The 9549-nt window shown below is 38.1% G+C and overlaps 1 pseudogene; it reads left to right on the top strand.

Annotated features, from left to right (window-relative positions):
- The first annotated feature begins 1205 nt into the window (after positions 1–1205).
- Positions 1206–1739, top strand: LOC104530244 (gamma-aminobutyric acid receptor subunit alpha-4 pseudogene; annotated as a pseudogene).
- Positions 1740–9549: the final 7810 nt, after the last annotated feature.

Consider the following 9549-nt stretch of genomic DNA (forward strand, 5'->3'; position numbering starts at 1 on the left):
TGAAGGGGAGCCAAAGACATAGAAGGTGTGGTGCAGGACAGTGCTTGGGAATGGTATAATCAAAAAGGTGCAAAACATGTAATGTTTTGATGAATAGGGAGTTGTTTGGTCCAGCCTGTATTGCTGCTATTGAGTATATGTACCCAATCTGCCATTAAATCTTTATCTTTTGGAAAGCAGTGAGTCTTTACACCATATGTATTCACATATTAGATCTAAAATATAGTATGTTTTATATTATATTTTAGGTGCAGGGCTGAAGGTTCAAAAGTCTGTTCTTCTGATACCCTTCCAGAAGGAGGATCAGGAGATGCTAGGCTTCCACTTAAGTACAGAGAAGAAAGGCAGAGCCTGAGTCCCACTCCCAGAAGTCAGTGAAATATGAACCTCTGCTGGATTTCCCATCTATACTTCCTTATCTGTATTTCAGTTTCTCATCCAGCCTAATCAGTACTATTTGGCTTAAGTACATCTTTCAGAATGGCATCCAGACTTGCCTGAAGACATCAAGTGATGGAGAATTCACCACTTTTCTTATTTAATTAGTGGAAAGGAGTAGTTGATGAAAGACTGGTTTATTCACTGGTTCAATTGCAGTTGGAGAATTTATTGCCTGTGGTTGATGTGAAAAAGCACTGCTATTATTTCTCAAAGAGCAACAATGTGGTAATTTGGTTTGGTAAATACTTACATTGTAGTACCATCTACTCTAGAAGACAGACTAGAGTTCCTGTATAAGGTAGTTACTTGTATGGAAATATAAAGCAGAAGTAAACCATCACGGCTGGTAAGTTGCATCCAGAATGTTTTTATATCATCAGAGAAATAGGTAAACAACAGAGCATTTTGTTTTGAGCATAAGCCTGGAAAAAACCTCAACTCTAACCCAAGAATCCTTAGCCTCATGGTATTAAGTTTACAAAGGTACTACATCACATGGAGTGTGATGCATCAGATATATTCACCCTGGTATTCCAGCCACAGATAAAAGGAACTCTTGTTTATCACTTTATATGCTATTAAATCTATTTTCATGAGCATGCAGTATCTTTGTGCTTCTGGATCAAGCTGCTGGTTATATCTGTGAGTATTATTCTGATAGTGCTTGGTTATAAAGTTTTTTTATTGCTTCTGTTTAAGTGTTTATTTTAAGAATGACTAGGTGGTTTGACTTTTTTTTTTTTTTTTTTTTTTAAACTTTGCAGAGTACAGATGCCAATTCAAATGTGAGGAAAAGAACAAATGCCACAGTACAGTCTGAAGCTGACAGTGGGAGCCGAATTGACACAAGACACAGTTCCATCCAGCCTCCCTCTGTAGCTCAGGGGTCTTCTGACACTACACCCCACTCCCTTTCTGCATCAAGTCCCAACCCTTTCACACGCATCAATGCATCAGAGACATTATCTTCTGCAAGAGCTACCCCTCCAGCTCCTCCTTCTACCCCAATTTTAACTGGATTTGTATCCCAGCATGCCACAGCTGGATCCCCTTCCATTCAGCACTTGCTTGGATCTAGACTGGAACAGATTCAGACCACCACACCTAATACATTAGGAGCATCTGCAAAGCCATCTGCTGTCACATCACCTGCTCCCCCCACCTCCCACTCTGGCACGAGTAAGATAGACAAATATGCACGCATTTTATTTCCTGTTACCTTTGGAGCATTTAACATGGTCTACTGGGTGGTGTATCTATCCAAGGACACCATGGAAAAATCGGAAAGTCTAATGTAGTTTTGCTGCTATGTAGTAGTTCCTAAATTATATTCACATTTGATGCAGAGTTTCTTCTTTTGAAACTATTTAAAAAGGTCAATAATTCTTATTTATAAAAGCTGTGTGCTACTTTCCCATTGTAAAGGCTGGAGTTATTTGGTATAATTAGTTAACACCTATTAGAGTAAGAGGTAACAGATTTTTCTTCCTCCCATCAGCTAGCAGTGAACCATCAATCTCTTCAAACAGATTAGTCTGGCTACACAGAACTTGCCTTTGGGAGGAATGTGCACCCCAAACAAATCAAAGGCAGAGGTGCATAGCTGTGCAGTGGAACACATCTTGACTGCTAGGAATATGCGTGTAGATTATTACAAATCCCTGAGGCACCCAGCGCTGCTGTCTGGACACAGCATTGCATTCTCTGAGTGCAAGGCCCATGTCCTGAATATTTTGACAGTGCTTGCTAGAAAAGGACTTTCCCTGCTAGATTAAAATTGGCAGAATGGGGGGAAGAAAATGAACAGTGGAAAACGAAAAGAGAGTCCAGCCTGGGAGAGTGCAACTCCAGAAAAGTTATGCAAAGGAGTTGTAGAGCTCCGTATATTTTTACTAAGCATTATTTTGCATTGCAATCTTGGAAATTCTCACTCCAAAATAAGAATGAGTGAACCTTGTAAAATCTGAAATCTGATGTAATTCTCAAAATTGGAGATTTTTGTTTGGTAAGGTGATCTTAAGTGTGTGATTCTTCTTTGACCTTGCTGACCAGCTTGAGTGGTTTTATTCCTAAATTACATCTGTTGCGGTAAGAGAAGGACCAAGCCCACAATGTTCAACTTTTAATTTGAATTATTTGTTCTTTCCTTTGAATGCTTTTGGGGTTTTTTGTTTGTTTAGTTGGTTGGTTGTTTTTTTCTTCCCACCCCATATTTTTCAGTCACATTCCTCTGATTTCCTTTGAACATATATTTTCTCCCCTTTTACACAATGTTTGAATCAAGTTACACTTTCAACAGTTTTAAAAGTGGCTTCAAAATTAAGCAAAACAAATTTCTCTTTTGTGAAGGAATGCTGTGACATAAATAGGAAAAGAAAATTTCTAGGTGGGAACACGAGGTTTATTTATGGTCTGCTTGTTTCTCTTGTGCTATGGCATGGATAGGTGCTTTTCTTAGGGGTTCAAATTGCAATATGCAAGCTGGCAACTTTGTTAAAAATTGAACAGTTTAAACTTGATAGAAATCTTGATCAGAAATTTTCTTTTCACCAGAATGGGTGGAAATTATGCTGGCAATAAATCTAAAAGCGTTTGCACAGATCCATCTGTCTAGGCAAACAGTTAGCATTTTTGTGCAGGTAACAAGTAAAAATCAAAGGCCAAATTCTCAGCTGTGATCTGGCTGTGCCTTTAAAGGCTCTGGAAGTAGTCGAATCTCCTTTCAGTAGATTAATCCCTATCTTCAGCTGGTTGGAATAGCAGATTGGTAGCTCATGGTCAAAGGTTTATGGGGGGAAAATCAGGTGAGTGTTGAATGGTCTGTACCCAAGTAGTGACCAAGTGACTGATGGAGACCATGAGCAGCTGGGGCAATTGGTGACATGCATGAGACTGCCTTAAACTACATTGCGATGAGAATCAGAGTAAAAAGACCCCAGAGGTGAAACTATGACTGTATTTCTGTGCTTCCTTCTATCTACCCAAGCCTTGTAGCCAGTTCATGGCTGAGAATCTGACCTATAACTTACAAGACCTGGGAGACTGCAAGTTGTGTACCACAGCGTGTAGTCTGGATCCTAGGCTGCTCTTTCATGTATAGCATTGGACTGTTGATGATAGAATGCACGGGATGTGGGAATGTCCTACATGACTTTATTATAGTGTAGTGATATAAACAGTAACCTTCACCTTTCTTTACTTAAGTAGTTCTCTCAGGAGGCCAGGTACAGTCCTTTTCTTTTTGCCTTTTCTATCTAGAAGAAGGCTGAGCTCACAACACCCCTTAGAAAACCATTATATGTGCCATGGCACATAACTGGAAATGGAACATCCATGCAAGATGTGTAACAGCAGTAGTTTGCATCTTTAGATGTATCTCTAGGAGGTGTAGCTGTTTATTCCCTAATTTGGTCACATTATTGCAGACTGTCAGAGTAGAAGATAGGCTACAACAGCTTGTTTGTTTATTTTGCTAAGCCAGAGGAAACAAATCTGATCCTCTGGCAATTATTGGTCATAATTGCACAAGTGGTAAAATGTTTCTAGTATGAAAAACAATGGCCTTCTGTGTGTTGAGAACCCAGTGTTTGCACCAGAAGTTACTGAAATTATTCTGTGCTTTCCTCTGTGATGAAAACCAAGGATGTTTTCTCTCAGGCAGAGTTTTAAATGATTCACTAGAAACAGCTAGTGTCTCTTCCTTCCACCCGTCCCCATATACTGATTGTATAATCAGCTTTTTCAGTGCATTGTTCAGTAGGATCAATACTGATTCAAGCTATTTGACCAAGATGGATCTAAATGTGCTACTTGAATTCATTTGTAGTTCCTGTTATATTTCAAAGACTTATAGGGAAGAAAAAGGATTACAAAAATTAATAGATTCCAAATATTTATTTCTCTGCTCCCATTTTGGAAGACATTTTTAATGATAGTGCAGAAAAAAAAGATCTATTTTTAGTCTGTCAGTGTGTTTCTGACGTACCTTCCAGCACTTTCATGCCTACGTTCAAATTGAGATATATATATATATATCTCTCATTATGAGTCTAGGACTAATTTATTGTAATGTGCTGTACTGTGCTGTATTGTATTACAGCATATGAAACAATTGCCATAACTAGTTTTCCAAAGTATTTACAGACAATGTAAATAGGAATTTATTGCTAACAGTGATTCTTCATTATATTTAATCTCCTTGTAGAGTGATCAGAAACAGTAAAGAGCCTGTAATATACTCAGTAATACTGGCAGGTTCTGAATGCTGTGTAATTCAGAAGCACAAACAAAAGCAGGAATATGCTAAATATAGTGGCCCAAATGTTCAATACTGGTAACTAAAATCCTAAGGGAGAATGTTGCAGGTGTCAGTTCAGTGACCAAATGGCTTACTAGGGATGGTTTTTAGTGAGATGAACTCTACAGCTTTTTTTTTTTTTTTCTCTATTGGCTGTCAAACAATCTTTTTTTGACAGTACCATAGTGATTTAAAACTAACCAAACGTTTCAGATAAGTCATCTCTATCAACAGGAAAGGAAATTGGATAGAAAGCCAAAAAACCTTACCAGGAAACAGACAGAACTCGTTTCCTCGGAGACTTTGTTAACCAACAGCAAAACTCCCACAGGCTGCAGTGACAGCATCCCCAAACAGTAACACAACCATTTGAGAAAACCAGTTAAAAACTCGGTTCAGGAAGATTGCCTTCACAGGAACTGAAGTGCATTTTGTAGTCAGCTATGAATAAGGTCGAATTTGTATCAGCCCACTATTAAGAGGTTGCACTATAATTATGAAACTGATAAAGCCAAGCAAGGTGGCAAACCTAGACCGCAGCCCTCCATGGTGACCTGAGCTTTTAGAGCTCACCAGCAGAACTGGAGTCTGTTTCTCCTCCTATAAAATGGACTCGTCTCCATCAAATGGATGTTGGTTTCTCCCACATATCTTTTAAGGGGAAAAAAAAGTAGACTTTTAAAACTCTTTAGCCATCCACTCTACATTACCCTGTGACCAGGCAAGTAAATAATTGAACGAAAGAGGTGAATAATGTAATAAGAAATGTGATTAGAGCTTTTCTGTTAATGGGAGCTAGAAGTTATTGATTACAAAGCGTTCAAGCATAGCCTTTGGCATCTCATAATTTTCATCATTCTGGATGGACCTTACACAAAATTGGGGAAACCAAGTAACTGTACTTAATATGATTTAACCAGTGTTTTTAGAGAAAAATGAATGAACTCAGCTTTTCAGTATGCACAGTAATAGTACTCCTTCAACTTTCGTGCATATCTCCTGTATGTCATTTGGCCACAGTGTACCTTATGCTGTAGTGCAGTGTCTGTGTGCCACATGAGAACATCAGAGTATACAGGATATGTTTATCCAGTTTATCCAAAGCCTAACATTCCCTTCTCCCTGTGCTACTGGAAGGGGAGGGAAGGCCAGAATGAAAGAAATGACCTCCCAGGTTGTTTGAGAGACACATATTGGCCACCTGGGACATTTTCCCATTGATGCTAGAGGAGATTTCCTAGGGAAACCTTTCTCACTGTGAGAAGCTGGAGCATGGTTTCTACTGTAGCATGCTTTCTCCCCAAATCCCAAAAGCTTCCAAGGGATCTGCATAGAAAGCAGAGTAGATAATGGACTTTGCACACAGGGCTCCAGAACTTTTGCTTGACCCAAAAGCTTTAAGACGAAAGAAATTCTAGTGAAGTTTTTCCTTGTCTTCCTGAGACTTGCCAGTAGGGCTTGACTGCACTAAAACTGATAGATGTTATGTGGCTAGCACTGTTGGAAATTACAATACAGATAGCTGACAAAAAATTGCTCTTGGCTTTATTTAATCCTGGCACTGAATAAAAGATTAGGAAAATGGCAGCTGTAGTATTGAGAAGTCTAGGTGTAGTACAGTGTTTACTGATGATATGGATAAAGCCAAGGATGATAAAAGTTACAGAAGTATTATGGAACTGCAGGACTATGTGGCAGTAAGTTTGCAGTGTGTCAGTGAGAAGCAGGGAGAATAGGAGATGCTTCTCTTCATAAAGTCTGACAAGCATAATGCAATACAGCATAAAGTTGAAGGAGCAAAACTGTATAAATAAAATTTCTTACTCAGTGCAAATCCAAAGGATAAATAGCCTTATGGAAGTCAGTATTAACAACCAGCCCCTTAACCCCCCAAAAACTAGGAAAAAATTCAGGAAAACAGAACCCATTAAGTGACAATAGCATCTTTTTTCCCTGAATATATTTTTTATTTTTCAAGGCCTTATGTTTTTTTCACTGTATGATTCCAAGGTAAGTTACTTGTATTTGTATTGTTGTGAGGACCTGTACTGATAGCCACTGAAATCAATATGTGTTTTTCATTGACTTCAGTGCACTTTAAACAGGAAGTTTACTGTAAGGAAAAATGCACCGTTTTGGAAGCGTCTGATGTCCATTAATTTGTACAGTCTTAATTTGTAGGTCTCTTCTCAGAGTCAAGATACAGCTTTTTTGGAGAATATGGGTGTGGTGAGCAGTTTCAGCGTGTTCTGAGTACTTACTCTGAAAGTAAGTTTTTGCCACATCCCAATTAAGTGAGAGTAGTTTGAAGTACAGAGCTCTCTGAAAAGATCTCTCTTTGCTAATGCTATGTCCTGTGTTCATATCTGGAGGGAATTAAAACCCTCAATTGTAAAATTAGTAGAATTTGTAAAATATACTTTGTTTTCACATGAATCAGACAATGCGGTAAGTATTTATTTCAGAATTGACTAACATTGCCTTCTAGTTCATAACTTAGTGCATCTACAATTATCTCTTAGACTTTCTAATGCTTTTTATATTATTCCACTAGAAAGGACTTCAAAGCAAACCAATTACTATCCACTGCAGTTCACAAAATTTTTTGGTCATAATTCTGTTTTGGTCATAATTCTTCTTCATTTTCTTGTGCAAGAGAAACTGAGAGCCTGATGGCTTCTTTGAAATAAAAACAGCAGCAGCAAAAATAAAAAAGCCTTGGACATTCTCTTTTTAGAAAACTGTACAAACTCCCATCAACTATTGAATGCTGTTTTTAAATAATAGCATAATTTTAGAATTTAAAAATACTAATGTCATTGCAGCCTGGATATGTGTGTGTGTGTGTGTGTGTGTGTGTGTGTGTGTGTGTATATATATACATACATGTACCCATTCAAATAATATGAGTGTACTTGAAAGCAGTCTTGTTTTGAAGGAGTACCTTTCTGGATGGAAAGCACCGTGTGAGGTAGGTATTTTTAAAAATTATCTTCATATGTCTGTTTTCAATAAAAAGATCCCAAGGAAATATATAGTACTACTGAATTAACCCTCAACTAGCTCAGAAATCTAACTTATTCCCTTGCCTTGCTGTTGTTGATCTCCAACATTTGCTGTGTGTATTTTGTGAATGTTGTATCCACGTTGCTGCTAACTGACATAGCACTCTACAGATGATCTGATGGCATAAAGAAGCATTTGAAGAAATAATTATTTATGAATATGTTTTCATCCTTGGAAAAACTTAACTGGAAGTTGGTAGAAGAAGCAGGTGGCAGTATGAAGCACTCAGCTGGACTTCTGAGCTCAAAGCATTACAAAATTCAGTTAGGTACTGCCTTGTCTTGCCTTGTCTTGTGCTGGTGGCTCATATCCATGGTATGTAAAGATGCATAAGAATAGAGGACTCAGAAGTCAAGAACATGTACAAGTATTTCTTTGAAGTGCTTTCAAAATGTAAGATAGTTGAACCTTATTTCTAACAGTAATTTCATAGTCTGCTTTACAGTTGCAAGTTTGAAAATCTCACATTCTTCTAGAATTTGCCACAATATCAAATTAATAATAACATACTTTTCTGTAGGTACCTGCATTTTCTTCTTTATTAATTTGTGGCAACATTCTTTGGCACCAGACCAATGGTGGAGATTTGAGGAGCTTCAGATAACCAGAGTTCTTGTAGAAGCACATGAAAATGTCATTTTGTTTCACAGATGCACGTCTTTTCAGATCAATACCAGCAGCATATTTGTGGTGGAAATGAATCTGTTTGTGCAAAATCCTTTTGCACACGTGAGTATTTAATGTGTGTTTGAAGGGGGCTCATGAAGCATATTGGGCAGGGCAGGATCCAGGGCATGCTGGCTGTAAGAGGCTTCTGGATTGGAGCTGGTTTATGTCCTGCCTGCCTCCAAAGCAATCAATGCCGGACAGACCACAAGCAGAATCTTAATTTTATTTTTTTTATTTTTTTTTGAAACCATGATTAATCCACTGTAAAACTATTACTGCTGAATGTAGTGCTCCCACCTTCTTCCTTGCTGTCTTTTTTTGCGTGGGGAGAAGTATCTGTGTGGTTGTGGTGAGCTGGCTGAAGTAACTTGTCTAGCAAATTGTGGTTTTGTGTTTTGGCTGGTTAGTAGCCAGCGGGATCAGTTCCCTGATCTGGCTCCCTGTCTTAGTGCTGGTACAAAGGAGGTGGTGTGGAGGCTAGGACTGATGTTTTGAGCTGGGTTAAAGCTGGTGTGAAACCACAACCTGAGGATTCTCATCCTGCCTCCACTGGCATTAAAACAGGATCTCATGGGCTTTCTTGAACCTCTGGTGCTCTCTCTAGTAATTTTTCCTCCACAAAGGTAATTTTGTGAATTACATCAGTGACAAATAATGGAGAAAAAAAACATAAGCAAGCCAGAATTTATGAAAGAGCCCAAATCAATAAATTATTTGAAGTGAGAGAAAAAGAAGAGAAGGGAAAACATGAGTACCAATGAAAAATTGAGTTTCTTGCTATCGGGCAGTTATTTTAAGATATGTCCTATTAGAGGTACTAGAACAGCATCTGGCAGGAAACAGCCTAGAAATAATTATTTTTGTAAGTATAATGAGAAAGTAAGAAAAAAAAAAAGTTGCTAATGTCCTTGTAGAAACATTTCTGTTCCATTGAAGTTGTTTTCATTAAAAAAGGGTATTTTCATTGTCAAACAGAAAGAATTAGGAGACAGAATGGTAAGGGAAAAAGGTTGAGTTTTATTAAGTATTACGGTTTCCCTCTATTTTAGAGCATTTCTCAACTAAAAATGTGAATG

This window comes from Antrostomus carolinensis, unplaced genomic scaffold, assembly GCF_000700745.2.
Source record: "Antrostomus carolinensis isolate BGI_N321 unplaced genomic scaffold, ASM70074v2 scaffold5189, whole genome shotgun sequence".
Taxonomy (NCBI): Eukaryota; Metazoa; Chordata; class Aves; order Caprimulgiformes; family Caprimulgidae; genus Antrostomus; species Antrostomus carolinensis.